This window comes from Athene cunicularia, assembly GCF_003259725.1.
Source record: "Athene cunicularia isolate RWA chromosome 4 unlocalized genomic scaffold, athCun1 chr4_part2, whole genome shotgun sequence".
Taxonomy (NCBI): Eukaryota; Metazoa; Chordata; class Aves; order Strigiformes; family Strigidae; genus Athene; species Athene cunicularia.
In genome coordinates, this window is record NW_020799099.1 from 32,030,965 (window position 1) to 32,040,734 (window position 9,770).

Here is a 9,770-nt window from a genome sequence, read left to right on the forward strand (position 1 = left end):
GTAGAAAAGTTTGATGGAGAAAGGGGTTGAGGACAGTCTGCTTGAGTTTATGCCTGAGTTAGGTCAGTTGTCACACATCTGGGGGCAGAAGCACTAGCCAAGAGGAGTAAACAGTCTTTTTTGCTACCTTGACACTTAACTGAAGTTCAGTGGGAGGTACTTAACTCTTTCATCTTATTCATCTGACCTCTGTGAGTTTGGCTGAGTCAAGACTGCCCTTTCTATAACAGCCCATGATCTAAGCTCCAGACACTGCAGTAAAAAGAAAAACAACTGAACAAGCAGATGATGGATCCTGAGATGAGATCATTGTGTGAAATAATGAACAACTGCTTTCAGAGAGGAAATACTACTGTAATTCCAGCTATGTTCTGGCTATCATAGTAGTGTTACTATTGCCCTGGAGGTTTCGTAATCAGTCTACTGGAGTGAGGTCTCATGTCTGCTAAAACACTCCAGTTAAGTGACTGTACTGATTCAGTTATACTCATTTATTACGCACTTATATTCACTGTATGTGGAGACATAAGAGGGCAATCGTCTTAGGAGACCAATAAATGTGGAAGGGCCAAAACTAGGTTTTTGTGAGAGTCTGGCTGAGCAGCAGTGCAGGACATGAGAAGGGGCTCACTGCTGAAACCTCTGTTTTTTCTGTGCCAAGAATGTGCCTGCTTACGCTTCTGCATGAACCAAAGTTCTGGCAGACCAGGCTCTCAAAGCATGCTATGGTTATATTGTTTTAGCTACTATTTCTTCTGTGATAACTCAGAAGATAATAAACATGAGGTTATTCCTGTCAAGTGTTTCCAGAAGTTTGGTTGGAAACACAAACAAGGTGTGGGCTTCCCAGTTCCTGGGTTTGGCCTTGATCAGATGACTACCGTCTGTATTTTTCAAGGAAAAGCACAGGTTTTGCAGCAGTGAAGTGGAAAAGAGTACACTTTGTACACTTTGTGCCTTAGCATAGACCCCCAATTTGTGGGTCTGAAACAACAACATGCCAAGATAGGTGCAGCTGGCACTGCTGCACACACCCAAGGGCTTAGCAAAGCAGCATCTTGAGAAAAGAAAAAGGTCCTCTGAGGGTAGTAGGTGAGTGAAACAGACTGTCTGCAGGGATGAAGTTGGTCCTGGGCCCTGACAATGTTCTTCATTGAAAAGCTGAGTGATCTGACATTCTGTCTTGCATAGAGTAGCAAAGGGACTTGACTTGGTGGGAGAATGGGTTGTGGTGTGTCCCCCTTGGCCTTGCAGCATCTTATTTGGCCAACAGCTGGTTTTGTGATAGTTCATTTGGAAAGGAGATGTTTCCTAAATACAGCTGCAACTCATACAAATGTGTCTGCTCACTTAATGACTGTTTTTCAAGAAATACTGGACACTTGTCAGGTCTTGTGAAATCCATTAAAGCTGCAGGTGCTATGCATCAGTGAAAATCTGTGAGCCTGTGCATGAAATACTCTCTTTTTTTTTTCTCATGTAAAAAACCCAGTGGTTTATATACCTTGTCTTATGTTTTGTACTTGTGCTTTGGCACTGTGGGATGCTCTAACTGTAGCCCTTAAACTCTAAAGCAGCAACCATTTTCTGTATATGTGCTCACATAAGATTAAGAAAGTCAGACTACTAACCTAGAAAAAGTTGAGAAAGAATTATTTGAAAATAACCTTGTTAACTAGTGAAGCTGCTGCTTTTTTTCTGTGCATTTTGGGATGAAGGACAAACAGTGCTTGGCAGGGCCAGACCAGACCTGTAATAGAATCATAGAATATCTCAAGTTGGAAGGGACCCATAAGGATCATCAAGTCTAACTCCCTGCTCCTCACAGGACTGCCTAAAGCTAAACCATATGACTAAGAGCATTGTCCAAGATGCTCCTTGAAGTCTGACAGACCCTGACCACTGCCCCAGGGAGTCTGTTCCAGTCACCAACCACTCTCTCAGAACCTCTTCCCAATGTCTAATCTGAACTTCCCGTGATGACGCTTCATACCATTCCCTCGTGTTCTGCCACTTGTCACCAGAGATCAGCATCTCCTGCTCTGCTGCCCTGCTTGAAGTTGTAGACTGTGATGAGGTCACCCCTTACTCAGCCTTCTCCAAGCTGAACAAACCACATGACCTCAGCTGCTCCTCATAAGTCTTGACCTCGATGCTTTTCATGATCTTGGTCACCCTCCTCTGGACATACTTCAGTAGTTCAATGTCCTTCTTATATTGAGCAACCCAAAACTGCACACAGTACTCGAGCTGGGGCTGCACCAATGCAGCGTAGACTGGGACAATCAGCTCCCTCAACCAGCTAGCTGTGCTGTGCTTGATGGTGGTACATTTAAATGCTGCTTCTACATTAATACATCTTCTAGCAAGTTTCCAAAGCAGCATGTTGTTCTTTGGCATGGCAATCCCTTCCCCAGTGAGATACAAATGGCTGACAATCACCCCTTCTTCTCTGAATAAGGTACTTCTACTCTAGTGAAAAACAGTCAACTTTTAAGCCATGTTGCCCAGTGTTCATCAGGCAAGATAGGCTTGGCTAGTGTTTGAGCAAAACAACTGGTAAGACATGGCTTCTACCTAATTTAAAAGACTCCTGTGGGTAGCATACACCTGTTGGGTTGTAGGAATTTGTCTAGTTATACTTGGCAAATCTGTCTTGTCTTCATGAAACATTACCAGTTGCTGTATTTTCTTTTAAAGCAAGCTTCTTGGTAAATATTTTCTCTGCAATAGTTTAGTCTTAACTGGATGTTGCTTAGTCTTTCTGCTCAACATGCATTACTGAACGTTTTTCAGCTGTACTTTGTCTCCATTGTATTCCATTATTAATCTATTTCTTGTGTGAGTATTTTTTTGCCAACAAGTTTCTGATCCTTTTTTCATTATTTTCTGGTCTTATTTCTCTCATAGACTGTACTTTAGAGACTGCAAGGAAATCCTAATTAGTTTGACATAGCATGGAGTAGTTCTTTGGAAGCTTCCAGAGACAGCTTGGGTGACTTTCAGCCATGCTCTGAAACATTTTCTATGTTTTCAGGCTTCACTTCCTTTATAAATTAGTTGCTTTATTATGTAGATTTAATCCAAAGATTACCATGAATGAAAGAGCAGTGACAGACTTCTGTGATAGGATTGGGATGTGCAACAATGAAGCGAGCAGTTCAGATATTCATGATGCAGGTTTACCTAAAACTATTTGCTTGTGTGAATACAGTCTTAATGTAGCATTTAGCAAAGGATAAATCAAAAGGAAATAATTCAACATACTTGAGCAAATTCTAATATCTGCATTTTACTGTCACCTTTCAGGATGATGTGGTCTCTAGCTGGATGATGTATTGGCAGAAATGTACTCCCAGCTACTGAGGAGAATTAATGTCAGTGCATTGTTATGATACTGGTTGTCTTGTACCACAGACTAGCAAGGTTTTTGGAAGTCAAGCTTTGAACTATAGGTTCTTTTAAAAAGATTTGGCTTATCGTTCTCTTTTCTATTTTTTTAAAGCTGACATCAAATTTTACCTGTTTGCAGACTCTGATGCAAAGCACATTCAAGCTTTAACTCCGATATTGATGTTTTGTCAATCTTACAGTGAATATTGCAGTAGAGATAATACTCAATACAGGTAAAAAGAGAATTTGCAGAATTTTACACAGAACATGGCTGAGTGCTTTCCAGGGCACTGTTGCTGCACAGCTTAAGATATGTTTCACGATTCCTGCTCTTTGTGATGGTTTCCTTTCTTGGTCTGTCTGACCCTCCTGATGTTACTCAGAGTAAAATGGTCAGCCTGATTGTGAAGCTGCCAATTGGTTCTGTTAGTGAAGTCATTGTAAAGCAGATGAACAGCAATATCACATCCATATGTGTGCCAGCAGCTCAGCTGAAATCAGTGACAGCTCTTAAAAGTAGAGCTCTGGAGATGCTCTCTGTGATGGTGATGATGGAGGGAGCCTTTCTTGTTGTAGAAGTAGTGGATCATAAAAATTACACATGACAGCTAATAGGGAAAGTTAGGTACTGCACAGGCCCAGTACAAGGCTGAGTTATGCTATGCAACACTGGTGAAATATTGCTGCTGCTACAAAAGAGGCCTGGAGGCTGATCCTGCTGCTATTTGTATATTCTTTCTAATATGAGAAGTCATTTATCAATAGGAGTAGCTGCGAACATAGCTAGGAGACCTCTGCCACAAATGACCCAGAATTGGTGTACTGATGTGAATGTATACATGGAGTTTGATTTAATTAGCAAATAGAGTGTAGTGTGTTAGTGCAATTATTGCATGTAAAGGAAAGCATAGCCATTGAACTTGTTTTTTCACCATCTGGAAGGTGAAGTCATAACTCGATCTATTGTTTTGCTAATACCTGTGAAAGCTAAGACAAAACCCATAATAAACAATCCAGAGTTTGTGGGAGTCTTGACACTGGTTTCTGTCCTTCAGAGAAGAGCAAAGAAAAGGCTGTTTACTTTTTCTGTAAGGCACTTTGGGCTGGGAGGAGCTGTAACTTTCCATTAAACATGACTTGAAGTGGAAGAGCAAAGAAAACAGAGTCCTAACATGAAGGAATGCCCACATCATAGCATGCAAACAGTAAAGCTAGAGGTGTTTGTATTCTACATTGAAAACAAAACATTTCTGTGCATGCAAGCATTTGTTGATGAACTGAAGAAAATCTGTTAGTCAATTTTATTAAGCTGCCCTACTTTTAATGATTTCTGATGGGTATCTGTATGCCTGTTCAGAACATGCTTGGCTTAACAAGAGCACCTGAGGAGGAAATAAACTTTAAGTATTAATTCTCTTCAGAGATTTGGAGGGCTATAAGTACATAAAAATACATTCTAGGTAAACCATCGGCATTGTCTGTTGAACAGGCTACTGCTGTGTTCCCACTGATAGGGTAATGTCCATTGTAGGAATCCATATTAATTAAAGGTGGAAAAAGCTCTGTAACATACTGTGTTTGGAAGGGAGATTACATGTGGTAGATCAGAGATCACTGAGAAGAACTCCAAGTAAGATGATACTGATGGATCTAGAAATAATGCTGATGAAGAATGAAGAACAGGTGGAAATAAACTTCCAGGGATATCTTTTGATGGATGTCTGAAACATTAGATCATAGTTGTAAAAACAAAACGAAGGGTAGGGGGGAAATGCATATTGAAGAAATCTTTTATGCATCTAACAAATAAAAACGTGTATGTTGGTGTGTGCAGAAATTGGAGTGTTGGTTTTTCATCCTAGCTGTAAGTTAGATGAACGGCCAACTGAGAAACTGCTGTCAGTGCTATCAGAACTGTGAATTTTTGGCCCATCAGTGAAAGACTGTGTTGAATGTTCCTCCTGACTGTCACAGACATACCTCGATGTTTGGCAGAGAAGAGCTTGCACGCTGCCCCAGTTGCACAGTGGTCCTGGGCTCTGGGAAAAGACTAGGACACAGTTTGGATTTTCTTCAAGCAGCACTGCATGTTTAGAATGAACAAGAGGAGTGAACCCTTTGTCGCTGAGTAAATGGGCAACAAAATTATGTGCAGAATATAATTACCTTGTTATAAAATATGCTTTTATTTCAATAATGGCCTTTTACCTGTGCTGCTGTCACCGTAACTCAAGCAGTAGTGAACCTTATCTGAAAAGTAAGTCCAGAAAGTCTGCCTGATGCACTGAATTGTTTAACCCATTTTAAAGTAAGGGCAGAGTTGTTGTGTAGAGCATTATTTCAGCATGTTGCACAGAGCATATATTGTTTCTACAGTTTCTGTTGTAAGAATTTTGCTTGTTTGTACATGCAGGGTGGCATGTGGGTAAGAGAGCAATATACATGTCTAGGAAATAATCACTTCCTATTTCCAAAAATCTGAAAAGCAGAAAACTGAAGTAGTCTTTACTGAAAAATCAGTCACATTTGTATGGGATTTCAAAGTTAAATTTTGTGTGTGTGTCTAGCAAAATAAATATATTGCCTCTGACAAGGTAGCTACAGCACTCAGGAGGAATGCTGAGACTCTATATTGTGTGAGTGAGTAATGTCTTGCAACAGTTGGCCTTGACAGTCTCACGCTTTCTTAAGCAGATTTATAATCACCTAATATTTGCACACCTCCTTTCAACACTTAAAGCGTCACCATTAAAAAGTCACCATTCATCTAGGGCTACTCTTTGAAAGAGACAGTCTCTATCCAGTATGAGGACAATTTTCCCCAAAATAATTTCAGTCTCCTGGAATGTAAAGTGAGATGGCTGCTGCTTTCATGAGAGGGATATTTCTTAGTTCATCACTGCCTCTGTCATAAGAGGACATCTGCACTCTTGTTTGACCACCAAGAGTCTCATTCTAACAATTTTTCAGATGGAAGAGTTGAATGCTGAAGCTCAGATTTAAGGGTACTATATCTAGCTCTGGTTTCTTTTAATCATAAAATGCTTTTTTTTGTGGACTTGAACATCTCAGCCCTTGTGGCTCAGTTCACCCAGCTGAAGGAATAAATGGTTATAATGCTCCTGAAAGTGAATAACAGTTGACAGCAACCTTACAAAAGCTATTTTTCTAGGAAAACATGAGTGATGGGTATGGCTGAACTCTTCAGAAAGATGAGCACTTTGGCTGCTGCAGACAGTTACAGTTACTGTGGGCTTGGTCAGACATGTTAGCTTTGCTTGGTCATCATGTACTGGAGTTTTTAAAACAAGTGAAAAACCCCACTAGACCTGTTGTTTAAGTTGGCTGAGTAAACAGTGGAGCTTATCTGATAGTTTACAACACTGAGGCTATTCTTGTGAGCAAAGAATTGCTGGATTTAGAATATAAGGAGTGCTGATGTTCTGGATACGTTGTGGTATTTTTATTGAAGTGTGACAGAATTTAAGAGTGTTTTGCCAGTACTGCTGTCTTTTAGGACAGAGTTACATTAAGAATAGTATTCATGATCCTTCAGATGTGGAAATTTGTTAAGGTTCTGTGATTTGCTATTTGTATTGTCAAAGACTGTAGCAAAGTTTCCCTTTTCACTGTTTCATGAAAAAAAATCTGTTTTCTGTGCATTTTACTTTGGACATACACTTTGAAGTTAGCTGTCACAGTAGAACCTGGACATAAGGTTAAAAACATACAGTATTTCTGTAACAGTATTGCAGCAATTTTTTTTTTTTTAATTAAAGCTATTAATCAAAATGAGCTGATCTTAACCACACTTTATTTTTTTTTCCTTTAAGGAGACCTCTTTCTCTGCATATTAGTAGCAAAATATTGTAGTTTGTAGAAAATGTGTAAGAAACAGTTGTCATATCTGATAAGATGATGATATTTTTTGTTTTAGCATGAGTCTTCCTATATTGTGACATAATCTTTTAAATGATGGTGCTGTTGCTGTTATTTCAGAAGACTGTTTACTACAAATTACAAACTACAATTATAAATTTACTACAAACTAGTGGGGTTCATGAGAAAGGAAATCTCTTGGAAGCAGCCATTTTGTGAGATAGAATCTCTCCTTGTTTTTATGGAAGTTTTCCTTCCAAAGCGGTTCCCAGGAAAACTTCAGAAGAGCGGAAAGACACCTTGCTGTTCCTAGGACAGTGTTTCATAGATATATCTTACTCATTCTTACAACTACAGCGCATATAATATTCTCCACAAAAATTTTCATGCAAGTATTGTCTGTGGTTTCCTAACCAATGGAGAAGCTAAAGATGATGTTAAGGAATAAAAGGTGTGAAGGTCCATGGTGAGAGATCAATTTTCAGCATCAGGGTGGGGATGCCTTTTTCGTAGTTAACTAGCCCTTTCCCTTTTTGTATAAACAGCTAAGTTTCAGGAGGTGTTCAGAAGGCAGGGAAACACCAAATTTTCATAAAGCTGAGCTTCTTGAAGCCAAACAAAGCATGCTCAAGACTTGCTGAAAAGAGCAAGCCCAGAAAACAAAGCCAAATTTTATTTTGGAACATATATAAAAAGTAAAAATCGTTATAGCTGTGATGGAACAAATTCCATGTAAGATACTATAGTCCTTTGTTCCATCAAATTAAGTTCTTACAAGGAACACATCCTCATGTTATTGCTCAAATTGTATTATTGTATTCTTATAAAACAATTCCCAGAGACAAGCCACACTTTGAAGGAGCTAAGCAAGGGAGCTGAAACATAGATGCTATCGTAGGACAAGAGTTCATTGAAGAAAAAAGACCACCACCATCAAGACAAGTTCAGCAGTGTGGATTCAGACTGTCTCAGTTTTCCATTCTCTTGGTAGTGAAATAATTGTCGTAGCTATTTAAGTCTGCATGTGTCCTGAGGAAATTGGAGAAGAGTGACAGAGAGGGATAGTTGAGAAGAAAATGAACGATGGGAATAGTGCAGAGGAAAGTCACTGTGTACTTAACTCCACCCTGCTACAAACTGCTGAGATCTTCAGTCTGACAATGATGCCAGGGTTGTGATCAGTCCCCACTGTCAAACTGTAGACTTGCGTTTTAGTTAATTCACTTCTGGCAACATAAACTGGAGGATGTGATCAGATAATAAGGTACGCGTTGTGGTGAAGTGAAGGTACGCAGATCAGCACTGAGACCGTAGGCCTTTCAGAAGAGAGAATTCATAATATGTGCTAGGCAGAGTATACTCTGTAATTGTACAAAGAAACATTAAAATACAGAGAAAAGGATTCCAGATGAAAGCGGGGCCATTCACTTTTATTTGCTTAGAATCTAACTGATCTGGACTTTGGCATATGGCTGAATTTAAATGCCCTTATACACCAGTAATCTGCTCAATTTATGGATCTGGGAAATTTACCCATGTGTGGAGTTTGGTGCAACCTATTTAGGTTTGCAGTTTCCCTTCCTAGTGCTATCTGAGGTTTTTCAGCGCCTCAGGCTGTAACTCACTGGTGTGTGTTCTCAGTTAATGAGGCCTTCAGTACTTTGTCACAGAAATGGAAGAAGACTCAGGGTCTGCACAATTGAAATAGTTGTCAAACACGTTCATGCTTGGCAGCTGAATGTTAACTAGTGGTGACCTGTCCTGATGAAGTAAACAGCTGGCTTTGCTTGAAATTCTGGAAAATAATATTTTCTTTCACAGGTTCAGAAATACCAGCTAAGTGTTGGAAATATGCTTGAGGCTATGAAATGGTCACTTTGATCCAAGATTGCTGGTGTTTGGACTTGTTTAAATGTGAGTTTGGTATGGTCACTTATGGGAATATGTCAAGTAGAAAATAACTGTATACATACGATAACAGTTACTATTTGCTGCGGTGCACCTGATCATTAAGGCCCAGGGTTTTGCTTAGGTTCATTTCAGTGCTTGTCCTTCTTGCTTGATCACTGAATTTCGTGAGGTAGGAACAGTAAAATACTTCTAGAAGGTGATGTTACAAGAAGTTCTGGCCAAACAGAAGGCATGAGTTGTGTGAGAAGGCAGGAGCTGATTGCCTTGAATATTCCATGTTGGTGTACGAATGTTTGGTTTGGTGGAGGGAGGGTGATGAGAGTTGGGCAACCTCAAGCCTTGGAAGAAATGGTGTCTATGTCATTAAGACTTCTGCAGAAGGGCAGAACACTGTAGTAGTTCTTCCTATAGTTGAAGAATAACATAACCCTACTATTTGGCTTCCCTTTCTGAACAAAAATACTAGCATGAGCGTAGGTTGGTGTGTAGTGCTGCCCCAGCAGGCACCCTTGTCATCTGTCACAACATGCGGAAATGTTAGTCAGGTTTTAATATGTTTATTTTTCAGGGTGGGAGGTAGGCACAAT